Source organism: Dipodomys merriami, unplaced genomic scaffold (genome assembly GCF_024711535.1).
Source record: "Dipodomys merriami isolate MVZ:Mamm:240054 unplaced genomic scaffold, mDipMer1.0.p SCAF_106, whole genome shotgun sequence".
Lineage (NCBI taxonomy): Eukaryota > Metazoa > Chordata > Mammalia > Rodentia > Heteromyidae > Dipodomys > Dipodomys merriami.
Window position 1 is genome coordinate 3585752 of NW_027202338.1, and position 25696 is coordinate 3611447.

Genomic DNA, 25696 nt, shown 5'->3' on the forward strand with positions numbered 1-25696 from the left:
CATCTCCCCCCACCCTTTTTTTTTTTAAAGCGTAGAACAGCAAGCATGAGGTCCTTTTGGGGAATACACACCTTAGCTATTCTGGAGCAGAGACAGCAATATCCTGCCAAGAATGCAAAAGCAAACATCATAAGACGAAACACAATCAATCCTGTGGAAACACTATGGGTAAAACTCTGCCATCAGGTACGGGGTCCAATTTGGTTTAGTCCAGATGCAATTCCCTCAGCCAGACCCTCATATTCCACCCCAGGGAGCTGTGCAGAGAAAGTCTCAATGACTTCCTGCTGCAACTGGTGTAGGTCCCAAAGTCAAATTTGAAGGTTAGCTGTTTCTGCAGATCAATTATCTGGTCTCCCATCCGCTGCACCGTGTGCTGTAAGGTGTTCAGGCGGGACTCAATGTCCTGTTCAATATTTAGCTGACCCGTCCATACTGATGGGAATCCTGTTGCCACTTCTCTACAAAGTCCTTGATTTGGACGGTGGAATGCAGCAACCACAGTGGTTGCAGTGATGGCGATCAGTCCAAGGATTGCAGCTGTAATCAGGCCCAGGAATTTCTTAGATCTCTTCAGCAGTCACTGGAAGACTCCTGTCAACAAACCAATAGTGGGGCTCTCCTGCCAAGATCAGGTAAGGTTAATGGGCACCCAGACCCCTAAGCGAGATCTTAATATCAGGAAAGACTGAAAAGACACATTAAAAGGAATAGTACAATTCAAAGATGTAAAGAGTGGACAATCAAAACAATCCAGGCTACTATGTAGGGCTTCTTTAATTGACACAGTCCCTATAGCCAACACATAGGGGAGGTTTTTTTTGTTGTTGTTTTTTGTTTTTTGTCGGTCGTAGGGCTTGAACTCTGGGCCTGGGAGCTGTCCCTCAGCTCTTCAGCTCAAGGCAAGTGCTCTACCACTTGAGCTACAGCGCCACTTCCGGTTTTCTGGTGGTTTATTGGAGATAGGAGTCTCACGGTCTCTCCTGCCCGGGCTGGCTTTGAACCTCGATCCTCAGATCTCAGCCTCCTGAGTAGCTAGGATTACAGGCGTGAGCCACCAGCGCCCAGCCACATAGGGGAGTTTTAACACAAGCCTGTACAGTAGAAGAATGATTCCTAAAAAGTGTATAATTTGCCTCATGGGCTCTAGTAAAATGACCAATCCAAGTTTGAGTTGCATAAAATGGGGCAGCTAGTTTCCATAAATGCTACTGTCCAGGGGCCAGGCATCCCTTGAAACTTACACATGGCCTAGAAGATGCCAGGCCTCCATCATTCCAGGTGAGCAAGCCAGTGGGTTCTACATGACTGATCACTCCACTGTACGAACACCACCTAACAGAAGAATTACTAGTACACCAATCATCAACATGCTTTTCAGAACAATTGGTGATGAAACACCCATGGGGACCCCAATCTATAAATGAGATGCTATCATTATACCGTATAATCTTTCCTCTAGGGCTGTGACATTGAAACCAGTGAATAGGAACCTAAGCCTGAGTCTAATAATTAATGCCCTGGCATACAGGGTTAGTGGGTCGCCCAATCTTATTTGTATAAGAATGATTCTGACCAATAAAATTGAAGGAAAGCATGCTGAATAGCCCCATGTGATTGGTGCTCTTATTATCAGGCAGGGAGTAGGCCCATAATGGCTTCTGATTTGTCTGACAGCCCTTTTAATCTGACCCCACGTTGGCAGTATCTGGCTGGTTTTATGATAAGGCCGATGGTGCCATTGAGTCTTCAAGTTTAGGCCTGCAAAGCAGGGTGCTAATTCTTCCTCGGCTTTAGGTTGTACTGCATTCATCTCTCCGGGGGTCCGAAGAGTGGAAGAGGAACCCATGTTGTTGGTGGATCCATCTGGAATGCTAGAAGCATACCCTTTTCTGCTTACAGGTCATTAGTCTTGGTTTCCATTGATTAAATTCTTTAAACCATATGGGACTATGGTAGTGGGTGGTGCTGGAGAGGGAAAATGCTTTTCGGCTCCAGGGTAAGGATTACCTTGAGGTGATTTTTTTTTTTTAATGTAAAGTAAATAAGGTTCAGACAAGATTCCCTTGGGAGGGGCTGGGAAGGTGGCTCAGTGGTAGAGTGCTTGCCTTGCAAGCCTGAGGCCCTGGGTTCGATTCCTCAGCACCACATAAGCAAAAAGAAAAAAAAAGCCGGAAGTGGCACTGTGGCTCAAGTGGCAGAGCGCTAGCCTTGAGCTGAAGAGCTGAGGGACAGCGCCCAGGCCCAGAGTTCAAGCCCCATGACCGGACCCCCAAAAAAAAAAAGATTCCCTTGGGAATTCCCCCTATTTTTTTGTTTTTTTAACAATTGAAGTTTAAGTGTTTTTTTTGTTTGTTTGTTTGTTTGTTTTTTTGGGGGGGGGGTCCGGTCGTGGGACCTGAACTCTGGGCCTGGGCACTATCCCTCAGCTCTTCAGCTCAAGGCCAGCACTCTACCACTTGAGCCACAGCGGCCACTTCCGGCTTTTTTCTTTTTGCTTATGTGGTGCTGAGGAATTGAACCCAGGGCCTCATGCATGCAAGGCAAGCGTTTTACCACTGAGCCACTTTCCCAGCCCAAAGTTTAAGTGTTTTATGGGTGTGTCAATAGTGGACATTAGCAGTCTGTAAATTTCTTCATAGATTGATTAAAGAAGTTTTACCCAGTGCCTGACTTCAGTAAACTCCCCTAATATTTTCCTGGTACTACACTGGCTTTTATTTATTTATTTTTGGTCCATCGTGGGGCCTGAACTCTGGTCTGGGCTCTGTCCCTCAGCTCTTCAGCTCAAGGCTAGTGCTCTATCACTTGAGCCACAGTGCTACTTCCGGCTTTGCTTATGTGGTGCTGAGGAATCGAACCCAGGGCCTCAGGCATGCAAGGCAAGTGCTCTACCACTGAGCCACCTTCCCAGCCCTACACTGATTTTTATAAAAGCATAGCGTGGGAGTTTATCAGCATGACAGCTTTTTACTAATCAGATTTTACTCCAAACTAGAAATTAGGCTTAACTTTTTAGCTTTTAATAATTGTACGGACCTTTTCTTGGGCTGCAGCTGTACAGCCTATATAGTACTTTGGTTTGCAAAAGATTCCAATAGCTCAGGATATTTAAAGGCAAGATCCATAAGCAGGGCCCACTTGTAGGTGGTCAGTGGCAGTTTCCTAATTGGCAAACAAGTTACAGCAGCAGAACTAGCAGTTAGTGATTACAAATGGCATCAAGGCAAAGTAGGATGGTTGAGCCTGAACAATTTCCTGCAGATATCCTGGTGCCTAAGCAGGAGAAGGGGCAGTGTACCCAGCTCCAAGGCCTGGAGGTAGGACAAGTCTTCCCTTGCCGTCCTAGGAAAACATTACCTCTCCAAATGGGGGAAAGCATTGTTTAGCTCCTCAGATGGCCTAGAGGTGGGACAGGCCATCCTTTGGAACACAGATGTCTAGTACAGCTGTCTTGGTACTCAACTCTCTTCTAAGCCTTTATTTGGCCAAAATCGTAATCAATACAAATGGCCAAGTTCCAGTAATTATCAGACCACTGTCTTGTTCTATTCCCAGGGTCTGTACCTATGTTTCTCTGCATACCTAGGACTCGTTTGTCCCAGTTAAATTTCCTCCTTTCTTGGTCTAATTAATAATACCCTACATGCTTAATTTGGATCTGATCCTAACAATTTCACATTTTATATTCTTTCTTTATGGGGGAATCATCACAGTCCACAAACCTCCTTTCCTTAAACAAATGAATTTATGTGGTTGGTGCCAGCCCCAAAATGGCCCACAAGCTAGGGGTTTTAAAGGCAAAATCCAGGCAGTCAAGCCTGGCCACACGCAGGTGACCAATGGAGTTAACAGTCTGCCTTATACATTTTAAACCTTTGAAATGTTTCATCTTTTTCTCTAGCCAGGGGTGAATGACACGTCTCAGTATGTAGCACCATGAATTTAGAAACTTCAGTTAAGGATTGGTGAGATCAGGCAAAAAGACTGACAGACCTGTAGATGAGCAATGTCTGAGGTCTCAACTATCTTGGTGTTAGTCATAGACATGGACATCAGATGTGGCCCTAGTCTCCTCGGGCCCTCACTAGGTCTTTTTCAAGGATAAGTTCTATTTTCAAACTCAACACACACTCACACCATCTTCTCCTTACTCTGCATCTTACTTTGAACATTCTGTGGTCTGTCTTAATTTTCTTTCTTTCTTACTTTCCAAATCCTTTCTAATCTAATGGAAACCATTGTTATGGTTCCTCAATTCTCCTTCCAAAGTCTTCCTTTACACTGTTTTATGCAAAAGCATTTTTCTGGCTGGCTGAGGAACCTAATCTCTGTGACTGTAACAATACCTAAATTACCTATGCAGGCCTTCCAACGGAAAGAACACACTCTACACTCTCAGACAGAAGGAACAAACTTTCTTTCCTGAAACAGATGAGTTTTACATGGCTGTTGTTCGCCCAAAAGTTACTGCCAATTAGGGCTTTAAGCAAATACAGAGCGGGTTTGGAAACTATTTCCCACATTTTACAACCTTAGCCTTTTACTGCCCATTATCACAAATGATTGACAAGTTCTTGCCCAATTATGCATGCTTATAAACTATCTTCCCATGGCCTCCAGCTCTGATCAATTTTAGAAGGGCCAAGCATATTATCGCCAAGATCCCTGGAGTGCCTTTCTCCAGGCTGGGGTAAGTGCACCCTTGGCATTTCCCTTAGTTAGTTGCTGGACTTGAACTTAGGGTCCCTCAGTTCTTCAGCTAACGGCTAGTACTCTGCAGAATTGCTTTTGAGCACTCTGCTGGCAGATTAGAGATGACAATCTCACAGGGACTTTTGTCTGCCTGGGCTGGCTTCTAACTGCAGTTCCCAGATCAACAAGTTTTTACAAATGGCCACTTTTACTCCAATTAAAAGCAACAAAGGTGGGGCTGGGAAGGTGGCTCAATGGTAGAGCACTTGCCTTGCATGCCTGAGGCCCTGGGTTCAATTCCTCAGCACCACATAAACAAAAAGAAAAAAGCAGGAAGTGGCGCTGTGGCTCAAGTGGTAGAGCGCTAGCTTTGAGCTGAAGAGGTGAGGGACAGCACCCAGACCTAGAGTTCAGGCCCCATGACCGGAACCCCCCCCCCCCAAAAAAAAAGCAACAAAGATGGTCATTGGAAGTAGTTTTTTTTTTGGTTGGTCGTGGGGCTTGAACTCTGGGTTTGGGCACTGTCCTTGCACTCTTCAGCTCAAGGCGAGTGCTCTACCAATTGAGCCACAGTATCACTTCCATTTTTTTCTAGTAGTTTATTGGAGATAAGAGTCTCATGGAGGTGCTGGGAAGGTGGCTCAGTGATAAGAGTGCTTGCGTTGCATGCATGAGGCCCTGGGTTCGATTCCTCAGCACCACATAAGCAGAAAAGCAGGAAGTGGGGCTGAGGCTCAAGTGGTAGAGCGCTGGTCTACAGCTGAAGAGCTGGGGGACAGCGCCCAGGCCAAGATTTCACGCTCCACAACCAACAGAAAAAAAAAAAAAAAGAGTCTCATGGACTTTCCTGCCTGGACTAGCTTTGAACCGCAATCCTTAGATCTCAGCCTCCTGAGTAGCTAGGATTATAGGCGTGAGCCACTGCTACATGACTTGGAAGTAGTTTTATAAGCATGGTTTTACCTGGAACTTATTAAGTTACATTTGACAAACCTATCCTGTCTTTTACTGTAGGCCTGCTGAAAACTGTTACAAAAACACTAGAAGAGCAAACTAAAATAGCAATTAAACAATCATTTTGCTAGCCCTAATTTTCCACTTTCAAACAAACATTTAATACAGTTTTACTTCCAAATTTTATATCCAGGAATCCATTCTTCACTTTTAAAAGCCTTTTACTGGGGCTGGGAAGGTGGCTCAAGTGGTAAAACACTTGCCTTGCATGCATGAAGCCCTGGGTTCAATTCCTCAGCACCACATTAGCAAAAAAGAAAAAAGCCGGAAGTAGTGCTGTGGATCAAGTGGTGGAGCACTAGCCTTGAGCTGAAGAGCTGAGGGACAGTGCCCAGGCCCAGAGTTCAGGTCCCAGGACTGGACCCAAAAATTAATAAATAAATTAAAGGCTTTTACTAACCCCTGCTTTATTTTATTTTTCTATTTACCTATTTATTTATTTATTGTCGGTCATGGGACTTGAACTCTGGGCTTGGGCACTACCCCTCAGCTCTTCAGCTCAAGGCGAGTGTTCTACTGCTTGAGCCACAGCGCCACGTCCGGTTTTCAAGTGGTTTATTGGAGATAAGAGTCTCATGGACCTTCCTGCCCAGGCTGGCTTTGAACTGTGATCCTCAGATCTCAGCCTCCTGAGTAGCTAGGATTACAGGCGTGAGCCACCGGCGCCCAGCTACTAACCCCTGCTTTAATACTTTATACTTTAGTTTTTGTTTGTATTTGAATGATCCTTTAAAAATCTTAAGGCACTAGGCACACTCCCTAGAAAACAAATCTTTAAAACCAAATTTGGGGCTGGGAAGGTGGCTCAGTGGTAGAGCGCTTGCCTTGCATGCATGAGGCCCTGGGTTTGATTCCTCAGCACCACATAAGCAAAAAGAAAAAAGCCAGAAGTGGCACTGTGGCTCAAGTGGTAGAGCTCTAGCCTTGAGCTGAAGAGCTGAGGGACAGCGCCCAGGCCCAGAGTTCAGGCACCATGACCGGACCAAAAAAAAAAAACAAAAAAACAAATTTGTCACACAAATAAACTTTTGGCAATGCCAATCACATCATCTTACAACTCACTTTATCATCAGGTTTCCAGTGTCCAGCTCCAAGGAGAAGAAACAGGACAAAGATAGGCCACTCAGGGCTGGGAAGGTGGCTCAGTGGTAGAGCGCTTGCCTTGTATGCGTGAGGCCCTGGGTTCGATTCCTCAGTACCTCATAAACAAAAAGCCAGAAGTGGTGCTGTGGCTCAAGTGGTAGAGTGCTAGCCTTGAGCTGAAGAGCTGAGGGACAGCACCCAGGCCCAGAGTTCAGGCCCTACAACCAAAAAAAAAAAAAAGATATGCCACTCGGCCCCTCCTATGGGATAGGCTTCTTCCTGTCTGACTCTTTTTTTGTTGTTGTTGGTCATGGGGCTTGAACTCTGGGCCTGGGTGCTGTCCCTGTGCTCTTCAGCTCAAGGCGAGCGCTCTACCGCTTGAGACACAGCACTACTTCCAGTTTTCTAGTGCTTTATTAGAGATAAAAGTCTCATGGACTTTTCTGCCCAGGCTGGCTAGGATTACAGGTGTGAGCCACCGGCGCCCAGCTCCTGTCTGACTCTTTAGGGTTAGATGAGCTGCCTTTGTGCCAGCTTGCCCTTTCCCACCATGTGTAGACTGGCTGAGCTGCTCTCCTGCTGCCAAAGATAGATTTTTTGTGTGTGTGTGTGTCGGTCGTGGGGCTTGAACTCTGGGCCTGGGCGCTGTCCCTCAGCTCTTCAGCTCAAGGCAAGCGCTCTACCACTTGAGCTACAGCGCCACTTCCGGTTTTCTGGTGGTTTATTGGAGATAGGAGTCTCACGGTCTCTCCTGCCCGGGCTGGCTTTGAACCGCGATCCTCAGATCTCAGCCTCCTGAGTAGTTAGGATTACAGGCGTGAGCCACCAGCGCCTGGCAAAGATAGATCTTTTATTGGCTAACTTTTTCCTTTCCTTAGTTCTTGGTTCTTAACTGAAATACTCATACAGCTGTAGACAGACAGAACAGGTAAAGTCTTTAGCAGTGGTAAGCAAACCTTCACACTTAGACTTCTAATAGTTATCCCCAAATTTTAGACAAAGGAAAATAAATATCAAATCCCTCATGTCTTTTTGCTATGCCAGATAACTTGATTACAGTATAACCAACCTTATGCATTTCAAAACACCAGATTTCAGAATACCAGATTTCTAATTTTCAATTTAAAGAATCCGCAAAAAGCCTATCAAACAATGCAATAATTTTAAAGATGTTTGGCAATATATAATCCTCATAACTTTTTGAATTTTAAACTTAGACTCACCTAATTATTTACAGCATGCTGACAGATTTTATCTTAAATATGTTCACACCCACACACTCAGACCCACACACAGATCCTAAAGCGAGCAAGAATGAAAATTAGTTGTACGTACACTTTCTGAAATTTTCAGTAGCAAGAGACCTTTTTCCAATCTTACTCTTGCAGATGGCAAAAGTTTAAGATGAAACCTTTTAACAAAATACTTTTTCTAAGCCCTAAGTTTTTCCAGGGCTTGTTCATTTTGCCAGGCATCTTACCAATTAATTTTTTGAGTACCTTCATTTGGAGGAGGGCTAAGGTCACTTGAAACTGAGCTAGCCTGGCTCTGCCTTTTACCCAATCTTAGACAAGAGCACGTTACAACTTTTTTACACCACCAGGATCAGCCAAACATCTGAGTCAAATTCACAGCCTTCTCTCTGGCAATCTCCACAGGGAGAAGACGCAGCCTAATATGCTTGTATTTAGGTGATCTCAGACTTTTCAAGACAACTCGGATTGAAACACAGCTCCCATGGACAAAGATCTTTCAGCAAGCAAAATACTTAAAAACTTTAAAACCGTGACTGTTTTACACATTTTACATATAGACAGCAGACAGACATGTTTGTGCACAGATCATAGAGCACGCTTTGATTTTAATATTGGCCGTTGAAGATTCTTTTGGAATTTTAGCTGTGATATTTTGCCTAATTATGTTAGAACCACGTGGTCAGTTATAAAAGCAGAACTTCACCAGCAACAAAAAACTTTTCAGCAGGCAGGAGACGGGACACAAACACAGAGACATGTAGCATGCCATCACGAAAACAGAAAACCTTTTAGCTATGTTTTTTTCCCCTTAAAATGATGCAGTAATCCTTTTACCCTTTGTTTCAAACCAACAGTTTTTTGGTTTTTTTTGGGGGGGCCTGGTCGTGGGGCCTGAACTCCGGGCCTGGGCGCTGTCCCTCAGCATTTCAGTTCAAGGCTAGTGCTCTACCACTTGAGCCACAGCGCTACTTCTGGCTTTTTGCTTATGTGGTGCTGAGGAATTGAACCCAGGGCCTCATGCATGCAAGGCAAGCGCTTTACCACTGAGCCACCTTCCCAGCCCCAAACCAACAGTTTCTTTCTCTTCTTCTATCACCTCTGTGATGGCAGGAGTGAGAGCCATGCCACCCAAAACACGGTCAATGTGCTCTCCCTGCCTGTGAGCTCTCCCTACACTATTTTTAACTTCCTGCCATATTTCTTCATCCAAAGTTCCTTCATTAGGGAACCAAGGATTTAGCATTTACAAACTGTACTGAGACATTCTAGAAGTTGTTTCTTGGACAACTCCACTTCTCTTAAGAGAATAATATACTCAGCTGGGCGCTGGTGGCTCACGCCTGTAATCCTAGCTACTCAGGAGGCTGAGATCTGAGGATCGCGGTTCAAAGCCAGCCCGGGCAGGAGAGACCGTGAGACTCCTATCTCTAATAAACCACCAGAAAACCGGAAGTGGCGCTGTAGCTCAAGTGGTAGAGCACTCGCCTTGAGCTGAAGAGCTGAGGGACAGCGCCCAGGCCCAGAGTTCAAGCCCCACGACCGACAAAAAAAAAAAAAAAAAAAAAAAGAGAGAGAATAATATACTCAATTGACAAACGGCTGAGGTGGACTTTCTGGTATAAACTCCACTTATATACTTCCTTCTGTGGGGTCACCGAGTCCTTCTAGGAGAACTTCCTCTACTTCCACCACTTGTTGCTGTTCACACAGCAAAACACCACCTGAGCCTGGCACTGGGCTCAGGGCCTTTGCCCCGCATGGAGGAAAGGGCATCTTCTTCCCCTCCCCCCCCCCAATTGATTCTTCAGATTTCCATTGAATTTGGATGGGGGGAGGGGGTGTAGTAGGCTCCGCAGCCCTAGGAAAAACCCAGCCCAGTTCTTCTAATATGGGGTTGGAGATCTATAGGTTTTGTTTGTTTGTTCTTTTTGTCGGTCCTGGGGCTTGAACTCTGGGCTTGGGTGCTGTCCCTGAGCTTTTCAGTTCAAGACTAACACTCTACCACTTGAGCCACAGGACCATTTCTGGTTTTCTGGTTGTTAACTGGAGATAAGAGTCTCATGGTCTTTCCTTCCCAGCTAGGATTACAAGTGTGAGCCACCAGCGCCCTGCCTGATCTATAGGTTTTGTTATGTCTTGTTCATTTTTTTGGGGGGGTCCGGTCATGGGGCCTGAACTCTGGGCTTGGGCGCTGTCCCTCAGCTCTTCAGCTCAAGGCTAGCGCTCTACCATTTGAGGCACAGTGCCACTTCTGGCTCTTTTTCTTTTTGCTTATGTGGTGCTGAGGAATCGAACCCAGGGCCTCATGCATGCAAGGCAAGCGCTCTACCACTGAGCCACCTTCCCAGCTCCTGTCTTGTTCATTTTTATGTAGTCTTTCTTCTACATACCCCATACTGCACATCATATGAGATGCTTGTTTAGAATGAAGACTTTCAGGCTGTGAAGGTAGCTCAGTGGTAGAGTGCTTGCCTTGCATGCATGAGGCCCTGGGTTTGAATCCTCAGCACCACATAAGCAGAAAAAGCTAGAAGTGGCGCTGTGGCTCAAGTGGTAGAGCGCTAGCCTTGAGCTGAAGAGCTGAGGGACAGCACCCAGGCCCAGAGTTCAGGCCCCACAGCCAACAACAACAAAAATAAATAAATAAAGACTTTCAGATATGGAGTGGCTTCTACAACAGACCACTCACTTGGGGTCAGGCATCAGAAGAAATAATGGAGACATCAGCACCAGAGTTTAGCATGCAGGAAAACACCTTTAATCTTACAATCCATCATGGGCTTGTCTGAATGAGTTAAAGCAACAACACCACCTCCTGTGCACTCCTGTGCACTGCCGACACCTCCTGTGCACTCTTTAGCTTCCGTCTGTGGTTTTACCTAAGGTAGCAAGAGCAACTGGGCTATAAATTCTCCCTTCTTTTTTTTTGGGTCGGTCGTGGGGCTTGAACTCTGGGCTAGGGCGCTGTCCCTCAGCTCTTCAGCTCAAAGAGAATACTCGCCACTTGAGCCACAGAGCCACTTCCGGTTTTCTAGTGGTTTATTGGAGATAAGAGTCTCACAGACTTTCCTGCCCAGGCTGGCTTTGAACCGCGATCCTCAGATCTCAGCCTCCTGAGTAGCTAGGATTACATGAGTGAGCCACCAGTGCCCGGCTAAGTTCCTTCTTGACCGGCCACCCCATAGGCATGGACATCAGAGGCTATCTCTCTGTTTATAATCTGTACCTACCATGCCTGTATTCCCTTCATGGATAAACTGCTCCTTCCCAACAGCAAACTTACAGTATCAGCAGGAATCGGACCCCAGTAGCCAAGAGGAAACTTAAATGGGCACATATATGGATATATAATCAAGTCTGAGGGGGCAGGGATGTCTATAGCGGCGCTTCCTTTAGTCTGAGCTCTGAAGTTCTGAATAGTAGGGCTATACTGGCTCTCTACTTTTTTTTTTTTTAATTTGTTTTTGGGTCCGGTCGTGGGGCCTGAACTCTGGGCTTGGGCGCTGTCCCTCAGCTCTTTAGCTCAAGGCTAGCGCTCTACCACTTGAGCCACAGCACCACTTCCGGCTCTTTTTCTTTTTGCTTATGTGGTGCTGAGGAATGGAACCCAGGGCCTCATGCATGCAAGGCAAGCGCTCTACCACTGAGCCACCTTCCCAGCCTGCTAATCTGGCTTTATGAGTATAGGGGCTAATATTTCTGCATTGTTTTATATAATCTGTGATGCCTCCACTTTCTTTTATTTGCATCAGAGCTCCCTGGCAATCCTCATTAGCATTATCAACAGCCAGCTGCTTCAACAACAGATCTTGAAGCCACTGCCCACGGACCTGCTTTTTTATGGAAGGTTTCAGACAGCCTATAAAATCTGAATAGCCTATAAAATCTGAATAGGGCTCGGTGGCTCCCTGAAGGACGCTAGTATAAGAAACTGCGCAATCAGACCCACAATAGATCTGTTCCCAAGTGTCCAGCGCGGCCCGCCCGATGAGAGAGGAGGAGTTCCCGGGAATTACCAGTGGCTGCTGAATAGTAGGAAAAGGCCCTGAACCCCATCACCGTGTCAGAAGTCAGTCCTAGAGGGTTCCCCAGCTCAGCCTGCCCGTGCACCCCTCTTCACGGGTGGCATCTGCAAGCCACATTTGCCACTGACGATGTTGAGACTGTGACAAAAACCAGTTTGGCTACCAGATGATCATCATAAGGGATCCAAAGAGCGCCACGAGCCCAGCCCGCCAAAAATCCCAACACAGTACCCAGAGTGGCACCGCGAGATGCGCAAGCCTCTTTAAAAGTAGACAGCATGTCCAATTAACCTGACACATTCAAGGGATGGTCGTTCAGAATTCAATGGAAAGGACAGAAGCAGTTCATGAGGGCGTCCAGGGGACATAGGCGCCCTTGATGGTTTCTCCCCAAGAGCCGTCTTGGGGTGCTCTGTTCTAGACCATGGTCCTTCTCGTCATACGAAAGGGGTTCAGAAACTGTAGGAAGGGGAGGATGTTCTAATTCATCCTCATCAGGGAAAGGAGGAAAATTCTGCTCTGCCCGAGGGGCTGAGGGCGAAGAGGAAGATGGCATCTGGAGCTTTTCAGCCTCCTCCCACACCCCAGCTTGTTGGGGAACAGTCCTAAACTTGGGTGCTTTCTGCACAGGAGAAACATCATTCTGCAGCCATTTTGCTTTTGCCAAAATGTCTTCATCCAATTCATATTCATACAAAGAATGAGCTACTTGCTCCCGATCGACAGTATCCTTCTCCAGTTTCACTATTTCTAGAACAGAATGAAGGCGCGCCCAGGTCACCCAACACTGGGGGCTGATACGTTCCCCTCATCTATGAGCTCTTCTGACATTTTCTGTAACTCTTTGCCATGTGTCCTCACCCAGAGTTGCTTCGTTCTGGAACCACGGGTTATACTCACAAACAGTGTGAACACACTCCACAAGTTGTCCTTTGGACAACCTCACCCCCTTTTTCTCAAGAACATGGAGTACTAAATCACAAAGGGCTGAGCAAGACTTCCAGACTGTCCTATAATGAAAAGTCCTTGCCACTTACCTCCTTCCATGGGGACAGTGTGTCCTTCTAATCAAACTCTTCCAGGTCACCGTTCTGGCTGCAAGAGCCTCAGTGCCTGGTGGGCGGAGAGCGAACGACACCTTGCAGGTAGAGACCACGTTTATTAAAAGCACTGCAGGCGCCATTAGAAAGGACAAAATAATGGCATTTGCAGGAAAATGGATGGAGCTAGAAGGAATCATGTTGAGTGAGGTAAGCCAAGAGCAAAGAGACAAATGGTACATGGTCTCCCTGATAAGTGGATGTTAAATCCAAAATGTTAGGTGATACGACAAAATTAACAGGACCTAAGAAACAAAGAACTTCCACTCATCTGGTGGAACCACTACTAAATAACCCCATGCTGCTGATCACATGTATGGTGTATATGTGTACGCCATTATATGTTATAGACCGTGATAGACAATTTGCTCCAGGAAAGTTAGAATGAGTTTGTGACTTTAAATGAGCATCACTATCCCACAATACTGTGAAATTTGGGAAAATATGTAATTACTTAATCACAATAAAAAAAAACAACCAGAAAACTAGAAGTGGCGCTATGGCTCAAGTGGTAGAGCATGAGCCTTGAGCTGAATTGCTCAGGGACAGCTCCCAGGCCTAGAGCTCAAGCCCCATGACTGACAAAAAAAAAAGAGAGATCTTGGGGCTGGGAAGGTGGCTCAGTGGTACAGTGCTTGCCTTGCATGCCTGAGGCCCTGGGTTCAATTCCTCAGCACCACATAAGCAAAAAGAAGAAAGCCGGAAGTGGCGCTGTGGCTCAAGTGGTAGAGCACTAGCCTTGAGCTGAAGAGCTGAGGGACAGCGCCCAGGCCCAGAGTTCAAGCCCCACGACCGGACCAAAAAAAAAAATAATATTTTTAAGGTAAGGGGTAGGTTTATTCTGTAGACCTGCTGGGACCAGGCAAGGTTGGCATTCCACGTAGCTGGCAAAAGACCTGGGAAAGACCAGGGAAGAGAGCTGGGAAAGAGAGAGAGCTGGGAAAGAGCTGGGAAAAAGTCTAACATATTTATAAGATTATTTCTTTGTTGCTTTGTATGTCCCTCCCCCATAGTATAATCCCTGCTTTCACTATATATGATATTGGTATATGTGGAGGGGAAGGGAAAAAACAAATCATTAAAACAAGGATACAGGAGGACCCATTGCAACAATGAGATGTACAAGTCATTATGTCAAAAAACGAACTTTACAACTTTGGTGGGGGAGACAGGAGGAGGGGGGAGATGGGGAAGACGGGGGGGGGGAGATGCGAAGGGATGGGAAGGGGAAACAAAGGAGGAGGCAACAATGCTTGATAAGGAATGTACTCATTATCTTGCCCATGTAATTGTAACCCCTCTGTACAGTATTTTCACAATAAAAAAAATACGTTAAAAAAAAAGCACTGCAGGCATATATACAGCATACAGACAAAGAGAGTTCATCTTTCATCAGCAAACAGAAGAGTAACTCTTCCTCAACAACTGTGAAACAGGCTTACATGACCAAGAGAGTTAATCTTTAGTCAGCAAACAAAGAGTTAATCCTCCTCCACAGATGTGAAACAGTTTTACTCCATCAAAGGTTACAGAAAAGAAGCCTGGTGGCTTTTCTTACACTCATAAAGGGAGTGTTGAGTGAGTGTTAGGAGGTCATTGGAAAAGCATGAAGAGCAGTTAGAGTAAATTAGCCTTTGCCAGAAAACCATGCAGACATCCAGGTACAGAGAACAAAGAAAAAAGGTTGATTGCCAGTAGAGGGAACAGCAAGGACCCTTCCCACAAGAGAAGAGTGAGAAGCAGCATGGCCTATTGTCTGAGGTGACTTATTTAACCTCTTGAGGCTAGGAGGGGCTAGAAGGGGCATGCAGGCGGAGACCACGGTGTGAACACGTGGCTCAGGGACTTCATCATGGCGGACTAGGATTTATGGCTATGGCCCAAGTAGTAGATAAGGAGCCCTGCAGCTGCCCAGACCTGAAGGTCACTCTAAGGGGCTCTTGCTGCCTTCTTTTTTTTTGGGGGGGGGGGTCCGGTAGTGGGGCCTGAACTCTGGGCCTGGGCGCTGTCCCTCAGCTCTTCAGCTCAAGGCGAGCGCTCTACCATTTGAGCTACAGTGCTACTTCCAGTTTCCTGGTGGTTTATTGGAGATAGGAGTCTCACGGTCTCTCCTGCCTGGGCTGGCTTTGAACCGCGATCCTCAGATCTCAGCCTCCTGAGTAGCTAGGATTACAGGCATGAGCCACCAGCGCCCGGCCTCTTGCTGCCTTCTATGGTGGTGACTGCCCCAGAAAAGTGCCATCCCAAGGTAAAAGGTGTTGGAGGCGGATTATTGACTGGCTGATTATTTTCTGCTTTTACTACTTGGGCCTGGAGTTGCCTAGGAAGGAAACATGCTAAGCTGTGGAGGGGGGAAGGTGTGTGCTAAACTATGGGAAGGGAGCTCATTGGGCTAACGTTGAAGTAAGGAGGTCAGATCTGGCTGGCGCCATATTGGCCACAAGGTGGATTATAGTCTGGCATCCTGTCTTCATGGTGGGGGGAGGAACCCTTCCCCTGCCCATCACCTGCCTCCCAGGTAATGGGTGTGCCTGGACCCCGGAGACAGGGGCAGGCACTTGGCTGATAGGTTACTGAATCTGTCAATCCAGTGTCTGGGACTGCGAATTTCCTGAGGATCTGCCCCCTGCACCAACCTACTTAGGCCCAGACCAGCCTAGCCGCTGGGACTCCATGCCACATGTGTCTCTGTGATCGTGTCCCATGTCCTGTTTCCTGGCTCATCTCCAGTCATCACGGTGTCCCAAGTCAGCTCTCCATTGGAGCTGAATTGGCTTGTTGGTATTGTTTTTGTTATCTCTTTCCACTTTAGTATGTTTCCTAGCTGTGTTATGTGTATTTGAGTGCTGCAGGCCTTGGTAACAACTGGCGACCTGCAACCTGTTAAATATAATAAAGTTCCAATAGTCTATATTTTATTATATTTATATATATATATATATATATTTGTTGGTCGTGGGGCTTGAACTCTGAGCCTGAGCGCTGTCCCTCAGCTCTTCAGCTCAAGGTTAGCGCTCTACCACTTGAGCTACAGCGCCACTTCCGATTTTCTGGTGGTTTATTGGAGATAAGAGTTTCATGGACTTTCCTGCCCGGGCTGGCTTCAAACTGCAATCCTCAGATCTCAGCCTCCTGAGTAGCTAGGATTACAGGCGTGAGCCACAGGTGCCCGGCTTATTCTATATTTTAAAATGTTCTTTTTCTTTTTCTTTTTTTTTTCTTTTGGTCAGTTGTGAGTCTTGAACTCTGGGCCTGAGCGCTGTCCCTGAGCTCTTCAGCTCAAGGTGAGTGCTGCACCACTTGAGCTATGAAGCCTGAATGGAATATAGCAATTGTAGGTTTGGATTCCATTTTGTCCGGGAACTGTGTCAGTAACTCCCCTTGATCCCCTTGAGCCCAAATTCCAGGAACAACCTCCTTTACAGAAAATTCCACTAATCACAGCTAATCAGCAGATAACAGGATAAGGAGCACTTGGGGTTCAGACCATCTGCTCCAGCCAATCATTTCAAAGAGCATCAACCCCATGAACCAGCCAATCCCCAGCACCTGGTGGGGTCCTGCCCCTGGTCACATTACTCATCTTTTAGAATTATTTTATGATTTTCCAGCAGTATGATATGATTTGTTAAGTACTGCAATGACACATAGGAGTCTCTAAAAACCCTATAAAAACCTTGCTAGAGGAAGGGTCAGGGCTCTCAACTCTGACCCACTGTGTCGGTGATGGTTATGAGTCCAGGCTCGAGCTTGTAATAAACGACTCTCACATGCTTACATCAGAATTGGCTCTTTGGTGATCTTTGGGGATCCTTATCTGGGCATAAGATCTCTGGGGGCTCATTCGGGATCTCCCAGACCTGAGAATCCCCGAACCAGAGAGTCAGACACCAATCGGTGAGTCTTATTATCTGCTTTCTTTAGTTTTTGTTGCTTTGTCTTTGGGGGCCCCACCTTTGTATTTGTAAAGGTTGACATAGGACCTAGGCAGTTGCACCAGAGGGTCGTCAACTGGGAGCCCTGGAAGGTGTTCCAGGCCCCTTTGGAGGGATGTGGAATCCCCTCATTTGTGGAGGGACATGGAATCCCCTCATTCCTTTGGAAATTTTGATGGGACAAAGAGGGTCGCTCCCAAGGTGTGGGCTGGAGGCAGGAGGCCATAGTAGGCCAAACTCCCCCTCTGGTATTTGCCTCCGGGCAATAGGAGGAATTTGTTGTTTGTCCTTTTGTGAGTCAGTTTTGCTTTTGTGTTGTCGGTTGCTATTTATTTCTGTGTGATGGACGATATGGGACAGACTCAAATCATACCGCTTTCCCTCCTGACTGACAATTTTAACGATGTTAAAGAAGAGCCTACAATCTGAGTGTTAAAATCAGAAAGGGAAAACTTTTTGCAGGTGGGAGTGGCCCCAGGGAGATCTCAGCCTCAGGCTTTAGCCCAGGGGGGTCTGAGCTTGGGGAAGAACCTGCCAGTTTGAGGGGACAGCTGCTGGGGACTCATTTCCCTTGCCCCAAGATGACTGGAATTCTCTTCCACCCTTGAAGGCCCCTGGGTCAACTTTTGCAGGAATCTAAAAGAAATAAAAACCTCTGGAGGTGAATAGAGGGAGTTTGAGTCCCCTGATAAAATGGTTTTGAGTCCCACTTGTAAATGTTGGTGAGATGTTGCCCCATTCACTGAGACCTGATTTTGTCTTTGTGGTCACTTGTCTGTCTTGTTTACTTTGGTGTATTTTTGGTTCTGTTTTCTGTGGTAGGGAAGTTCTGGGTGAGAATGGCAGGCTCACTTAGCAGAGCCACAGCACCACTTCCAGTTTTCTGGTAATAAGAGGGAGGGCTGGGAAGGTGGCTCAGTGGTAGAGCGCTTGCCTTGCATGCCTGAGGTCCTGGGTTCGATTCCTCAGCACCACATAAGCAAAAAGAAAAAAGCCGGAAGTGGAGCTGTGGCTCAAGTGGTAGAGCACTAGCCTTGAGCTGAAGAGCTGAGGGACAGCGCCCAGGCCAAGAGTTCAGGCCCCATGACTGTATCAAACAAACAAACAAACAAACAAAAGAGTTTCCTGGACTTTCCTGCCTGAGCTGGCTTTGAACCTTGATCCTCAGATCTCAACTTCCTGAATGGCTAGGATTACAGGCACGATCCACCAAACCTGGCTTATGATCATTATTTTCAACCTCACTGCTATGATCCCCCTACCCCACAAGAAAGAGTGTAAAATGTGAAATTGTTAGGACCAGGTCAAATTAAGCAGATAGGATATTGACTACACCAAGGAAAAAGGAAAGTTAACTGGGACAAACAAGTCGCAGGTAACCTGAGAAAGGTAAGTTACAGACCCTGGGAATAGAACAAGATTGCAATCTGACAGTTAGTGAAACTTGACCCTTTGTATTGATTAAGAATAAGGCCAAATATTAAATTTCAAAGATAAAGGCCTGAGTGATTAAGTGGGGGGGGGGGTGCAGCGAGGTATTTGCATTTGTAAAGATGGCTTCTCTCACCTCTGGGCCAATTGAGGAGCTAATCTATGCTCTCAGCATTTTGGGAGGTGATGTTTTCTTAAGACTAACGCCTTTCCCTCCCAGCTCACACCTCACTGAGCCAGGTATCTGCACTTCAAAGGGAGGATTGCCCCACCCCCAGGTCTTGAAGGAGCTGGGTGCCCAGCCCCCACCTCCTGTCTAGGCACCTTGCTGTCTACAGGAAATTGTGCTCAGCCACCTTACTTTGCTTTGAGGACTTACTGCCTTGATTACCGGAATTGTAATCGACATTTGTTCTGCTTTTGTACCTTGCTTGTCGACTACAAAACTGCCACTGACCACCTGCTAGTGCCCCTCAATGGATCTTGCCTTTTTTCTTTTTCTTTTTTTTTTTTTTTTGCCAGTCCTGGGGCTTGAACTCAGGGCCTGAGCACTGTCTTCTTTTTGCTTAAGACTAATGTTCTAGCACTTGAGCCACAGCGTCATTTCCAGAAGAATCAAACCCAGGGCTTCATGCATGCCAGGCAAGCACTCTACCACTAAGCTACCTTCCCAACCCAGATCTTGCCTCTAAAGACCCTGAACTAGTTGACTACAAGAAGTTGGTCTTCACTGTCTCGATGGTGGAGGTCAGACGCCATGACTAATAAACGATTCCTATCCTTATTGACTGACTGTTGGTGACTCCTTTCCCTGATTGTGCAATTGTGGGTTCAAGTCTCACTGGCCCCAGGAAGCTAGGATATTTCACTCACAAAAAAAAACAAACAAGTGAATGCAGGACTTTTGCACCAGAATAAAAATGACCATGAAATTGTATTTGGCTTCTGAGGGGAGATTTTTATGGCTTTGGGGAAGATGTTTAGACAGAGAGAGGGAAGAGAAGAGGGAAAAGGGAGGGGGGGATGGCGTGGGAGTGGAGAGTAGTTGGGGGCTCAGCCGGGGCCCTGGCGAGGATTTGGGGTGGGGTTGTTTGTGCTTTTTCAGAGCTGGTCATTAACCTTCAGCAGACTTTCCCTCCTCCTTCAGGCCTCATCCGGGTGTCTGAGCCCAGGCCTCCCTCTGCAGATCATGTGTCTCCATAGCAACCATGGATGCGAAGGGGTCTGGGCCCAGTCCAGAGGACGATGCTGATACTTTCTTGGCCTAAACTTCAACCCCAAAACCAGCCTCCCTGCAAGTCCCAGAAGCACAGAAGAAAAACTAGAAATCAGAAAAGAATGCAGAGGGGCTGGGAAGGTGGCTCAGTGGTAGAGCGCTTGCCTTGCCTGCATGAGGCCCTAGGTTCGATTTCTCAGCACCACATAAGCAAAAAGAAAAAAAAGCCTGAAGTGGTGCTGTGGCTCAAGTGGTAGAGCGCTAGCCTTGAGCTGAAGAGCTGAGGGACAGCGCCCAGGCCCAGAGTTCAGGCCCCACGACTGGGCCAAAAAAAAAAAAAAAAAAAAAAGAATGCAGAAAAGAAAACATGGCTGAAATCCCTCCAGCCAGGTTTGGCAATTAAAAACAGAGTGGGGGGAGCCTGGGAAGGTGGCTCAGTGGTAGAGTGCTTGCCTTGCATTCATGAGGCCCTGAGTTCAATTCCTCAGCATCGCATAAGCAGAAAAAGCCTGAAGTGGTGCTGTGGCTCAAGTGGTAGAGTGCTAGCCTTGAGCTCAGGGACAGTGCCCAGACCTGAGTTCAAGCCTCATGACTGGCAAAAAAAATAATAATAAGAAGAATAAATAATAATAATCAATAGGCTGCTAGTGGCTCACACCCGTCATCCCAGCTACTTAGGTAGCTGAGATCTGAGGATCAAGGTTCAAAGCCAGTCCAGGCAGGAAAGTCCATGAGACTCTTATCTCTAATGAACCACCAGAAAACAAACCAGAATTGGTGTTGTGGCTCAAACTGGTAGAGTGCTAGTGTAGTGACTATTATGGAATACTGACATTGTTAGAGTCAGGTTACATTAAACAGACTATTAAGTAGAGCAAGAAAGAATGAAATTTAACTGGGACAAACAAGTCCCAGGTAACCTGAGAAACATAGGTACAGACCCTAGGAATGGGACAAACTGCAGCTTAGCATTTACTGAAATTTGCGAAGTGGGTAAGAAAAGGCCAAACTTGAAAGGCAGAATCTCCTTACAAAAACTCCAGGTTAAGCCAGGGGCTGGTGGCTCACACCTGTAATCCTAGCTACTTAGGAGGCTGAGATCCGAGGATCACGGTTCAAAGCCAGCCTGGGCAGGAAACTCCGTGAGACTTTTACCTCCAATAAACCGCTAGGAAACTGAAAGTGGCGCTGTGGCTCAAGTGGTAGAGTGCTCGCCTTGAGCTGAAGAGCTGAGGGACAGTGCCCAGGCCAAGCTCCACGACAGAAAGAAAGAAAGAAAGAAAGAAAGAAAGAAAGAAAGAAAGAAAGAAAGAAAGAAAGAAAGAAAGAAAGAAAGAAAGAAAGAAAGAAAGAAAGAAAGAAAGAAAGAAAGAAAGAAAGAAAGGAAGGAAGGAAGGAAGGAAGGAAGGAAGGAAGGGAAAGAAAGAAAAGAAAGAAAAGAAAGAAAAAACTCCAGGTTAGTCATTAAAAGGAAAATTCCAGAGATAAAGGTTTGAAGTAAACTAATGAGTTAAACACCAGGTTACTGGGAGTCCGTAGATAACTCAGAAAGAGCCAGAAAACCTGGAAGGTGGTAAGAAATTTGGAATGTGGTTTTTGCTTCAAGGACTTATTACTCTGCATATAGAGACTGTAATTACTGTTACACTAACTTGCTTCTTTGATGGGAAGATTTGGGGTAAGGACTTTGCCTTGTGACATATGGCCTTGGTTATTGGAATGACTGGAATTGTCATCACCATTTTGTAAGTGCTAGCCCTGCTTTTTTTTTTTTCTTTTTCTTTTTCTTTTTTTTGGTTAGTCATGGGGCTTGAACTCTGGACCTGGGCGCTGTCCCTCAGCTCTTCAGCTCAAGGCAAGCGCTCTACCACTTGAGCCACAGCGCCACTTCCGGTTTTCTGGTGGTTTGTTGGAGATAAGTCTCAAGGTCTTTCCTGCCTGGGCTGGCTTTGAACCATGATCCTCAGATCTCAGCCTCCTGAGTAGCTAGGATGACAGGTGTGAGCCACTGGCACCCGGCTAGCCTTGCTTCTGTAACTTGCATCTTTGCCAATCTCGAAACTACCACTGGCCACCTGTGAGTGCCCGCCCCCCCTCAGCCCCCATTGGATCTTGCCTTTAAATACCCTGAGCTATTTGACTTTGTGGCTGGTCTTCACTGTCTTGGTATAGTGGAGGGCAGACACCACGGCTATTAAATGACTCCTAGCCCTATTGACTGAGCGTTGGTGGAGGGCCAGCCTGGGGCAGCAGAGACCCATAGGAAGCCCTCCCCAGCAAGGTGACTCCATGCGGGACCCAACCTCTGCTGGAGCCTACTCAGGCAAGATGGCCTAGGGCAGGACATATATCTCCTTCTGGAGACACTAGAGCTTCTCTAAAACTCCGGGAGGCACCTGTCCAAACACCCAAAGCCTCTCCACCATCTTCCTATCAGGGGTCGCCTTTGTCCTGTCCTGGACCATATGGCTTGCTCTGGGGCTGGGTCAGCAGGAGGAGGTGGCTAGGATTACAGGCATGAGCCACCAGCTCCTGACACCACCACCACCACCTCCTCCTCCTCCTCCTCCTCCTCCTCCTCCTCCTCCTCCTCCTCCTCCTCCTCCTCCTCCTCCTCCTCCTCCTCCTCCTCCTCCTCCTCCTCCTCCTCCTCCTCTTCCTCCTCCTCCTCTTTTTCCTCCTCCTCCCCCTCTCTCCCTCCTCCTCCTCCTCTTCCTCCTCCCCCCCCCTCCGGGCCTGGCGCTGTCCCTGAGCCTCTTTGTGCTGAAGACTAGCGCTATACCACTTGAGACACAGCGCTACTTCCAGTTGTTGAGTGGTTAATCATAGATAAGAGTTTCATGGGGGACTTTTCTGCTCAGGTTGGCTTCAAACCATGATGCTCAGATCTCAGTCTCCTGCGTAGCTACAATTACAGGCCTGAGCCACTGATGCCTAGCTCATCCTCCATATTTCTGCCTCCTGAACAGCTGAAACTACAGGCAGGAGCGACCACACCAGACCTGATTCTACCCATTTTGCCGCCTAAGAACGCTTCAGACCCTTAGAAATGGTGTTTAAAACATGTTTTAGCAGACAGACTATGTTTCTGAATTAAATTTGAGATGGAGTTCCTCCCCACACTCCCTTCCCCAATACAGTAATGAACAGGCCACGGGTTCATCAGCATACATTTATTGTGTCCATTTATATTTACACAGTAGAACACCAACCACAAGGAACAAGAAGAGCTGCAGCCAAACCCACTTCCAAAATCAAAATGGAAGGCGATGAAAACCAGTCCCAGCCTTTCTTCTTTCTCAGCACTGGGGATGGAATCCAGGGCCTCACACTTGGCTTGGCAAGTGCTCTTCCCCTTAAACCCCAATCCCAGTCCTTTTGTTCTTAAGACAGTCTCCTTAGTAACTTTACCCTGGTTGGCCTTCAAGACTTTAAGGCCTTCAGAGTAGCAGGGATTACAGGCATGTACCACCACACCCGGCTGGCCAGCACATCCAATTTACTTGTACATTTTTACTGGACATTTGCTGTACTAGTGACACTTTCACTCAGGGGAGTCACTTTTCAACTGATAACTTTTTACACAATCCCCTGCGCGTGCCCACCCACTACAATCCGCCTGGAAACTTCCACTGGCTCAGAAAGTTCTCCAACAGGAAGTGGTGGGTTTTTCAGTTCCATAGATAATATCTAAAACTATTCATGTCAATTCTCACAAGTAGATACACCAAAGGCCGCCCTAAGGAAAAACTCTGTGTCCTGTTGTAATGGGATAAGAAATGTCACATTGCCCCTTATTAGACACCAAAGTTGCCTTGAAGGGGGAATTTCATGCAACAAGCAAATATGCCAGGTGGGCGGGGAGGTTGGAACGCTGTGTGCCTGTGAAGAAGAGTCAGAGAGGGTCAGAACAAGACGCACAGTACCAGAATGTTCTCTGGGTGTGGTTTGCCTAGGGCTGAGAATTTACAAGGTCCAGAAAGATCAATAAGAGAGCTACAAACTTCTTGACTTTGTTTCTGGCAAAAAGTTCAGATATATGGGGGTAGGAGGGTTTCAGGAAAAGCTTGATCAAGTAGTTGCACAAAACCAGAACATGTGGAGGAAGCGGGATTGCCAGCCAGCTTGGGAAACTGACCCAAGCCAGAATCGTTAGGTCTTGCCAACCAACTGAACCGGAAAAATTCCTTCCATGTGAGGACAGCTGGGGGGCCAGGGGGCTGTCTGCCTGCACCCGCTGCTGGCACACGCATGCGCACCAGACCTCCCCACTGCATGGGGAGCTTGAACTCAGGGCCTGAGTTCCCTTACTCCAGGCTGGCGCTCTCCCACTTGAGTCACACCTCCAACTTCTGGCTTTTTGGTGGTTAACTGGAGATAAGAGTCTCATACTTTCCTGTCTGGGCTGGCTTTAAACCATGATCCTCAGATCTCAACCTCCTGAGAGGCTGGGATTACAGAAATGACCACCAGCACCTGGCTGTCTTTTCCTTCTTCTTCTTCTTCTTCTTCTTCTTTTTTTTTTTCTTTTGCCCGTCCTGGGGCTTGAACTCAGGGCCTGAGTGCTGTCCCTGAGCTTCTTTTGCTCAGGGCTAGCACTCTACCACTTGAGGCGCAACTCCACATCCGGCTTTTTTTGGTAGTTTATTGAAGACAGGAGTCTCACAGACTTTTCCGGGTTGGCTTCTGATCTCGACCCTCAGATCTCAGCCTCCTGAGCAGCCGGGATTACAAGCGTGACGACCAGCGCCCGGTGTCTTTCGTTCTTCAGAGAGTAGAATGAACATAACACCTCTCCCTTCCTTCTGGCCCCAGTTAGGATTTCTCTGATTTAATCTGGGGGAGACCCACATGTCACCCCAGATGCCAGTCTGGGCAGGAACACTCGTACCCCCCCGCACCCCCCCCCCCGCAAGCTGATGGCTTTTGCAGGGTTGTGCAGAACACAGCATCTGGTTTATAGCGTCGCTCGGAGCAGGTGGGCGCACTGCCCACTGGTCAGCCCTGGCCTGGGCGTCTCCTTTGCAAAGCAGGGGGGCCTGGCAGGGGTGACTGACCCCACAGGTGTCCCTGGAGGACTGGATCCCCTCGCCGTGCGGCCTGCGGGGCTGTCTCCCCAAGCCAGGCCCCGCTCTGCTTCTCCGCTCCTCTGAAGAGAGACCTGCAAAACCCCGGCAAAGCCCGGACCCGGGAGCCTCCGCCTCCGTTTCCATCTGCGCCTGCGCGGGGCAGAGGCCTCCATGGCAACAGCCAGACGCGCGCGCATGCGTGGTCAGGCGGCCTCGGCTTCCCACTGCGGCTGCGCGGTGGCTCCCGGCGGCGGGGGGCGGGCCGGGGAGTGTCTCCAGGTGAGCAGCTGCTGTGGGGGTCTTTGGGACCCCGTCCTCGCTGACGCGGGACCTGTACTCCCTCAACTACCACCACGCACACACTCTGGGGTGCAGCTGGGGTTGGGGGAGGCCTGGAGGCTCTCAAGTGTTCCCCGCAAATCCTGACACTATTACCCAGCTCTGTCCCCAGTGGTTGTGCCCTAGTGCCCAAGGCTCCATCACGTGCGTGCAGGTGACGCGAAGGACACCTGTGCTCGCACAGGTGTTGGATATGGCGGCCTCGAGAGCCAGACTCGGGTTTGGTTTCGTCCCTGCTGAATTGTCAGAGCCTGGCACCTTGTATGTATTTCAGGAAATGATGGATGGGGTGGGTGGGTGGACGGACGGATGGACGGACAGATGGATGGATGGATGGATGGATGGATGGATGGATGGATGGATGGATGGATGGATGGATGGATGGAAAGATAGATCATGGATGGACGGGGGCGGAAATTGATGGAAGGATGGATGATGTATGATGGAGGGATGGATGATGGATGACAAATGGACACTCCTGCTCAATCAGATGTGCTTGCTCTTACCTACATTGACTCAACCAGTACCTCCAA

At 47.6% G+C, this 25696-nt stretch overlaps 1 protein-coding gene and 1 long non-coding RNA gene across 3 annotated transcripts in view; one reads left to right on the plus strand and one right to left on the minus strand.

Annotated features, from left to right (window-relative positions):
- The window catches only part of LOC138814157 (paraneoplastic antigen-like protein 8C), a 27197-nt gene continuing 1501 nt past the window's right edge, over positions 1-25696 (minus strand). The window contains exon 2 of one of the 2 annotated variants that reach the window (XM_070003110.1): positions 1-594. The gene's annotated coding sequence lies outside the window, so the exon portion shown is untranslated. Of the gene's footprint in view, positions 595-22913; positions 24592-25696 lie in introns of those variants that run through there. The other variant, XM_070003101.1, reaches the window with a different exon arrangement.
- The window catches only part of LOC138814168 (uncharacterized), a 15356-nt gene continuing 6694 nt past the window's right edge, over positions 17035-25696 (plus strand). Inside the window, exon 1 of the long non-coding RNA XR_011367912.1 lies at positions 17035-17070. This is a non-coding gene — a long non-coding RNA (uncharacterized lncRNA). The remainder of the gene's footprint in view (positions 17071-25696) is intronic.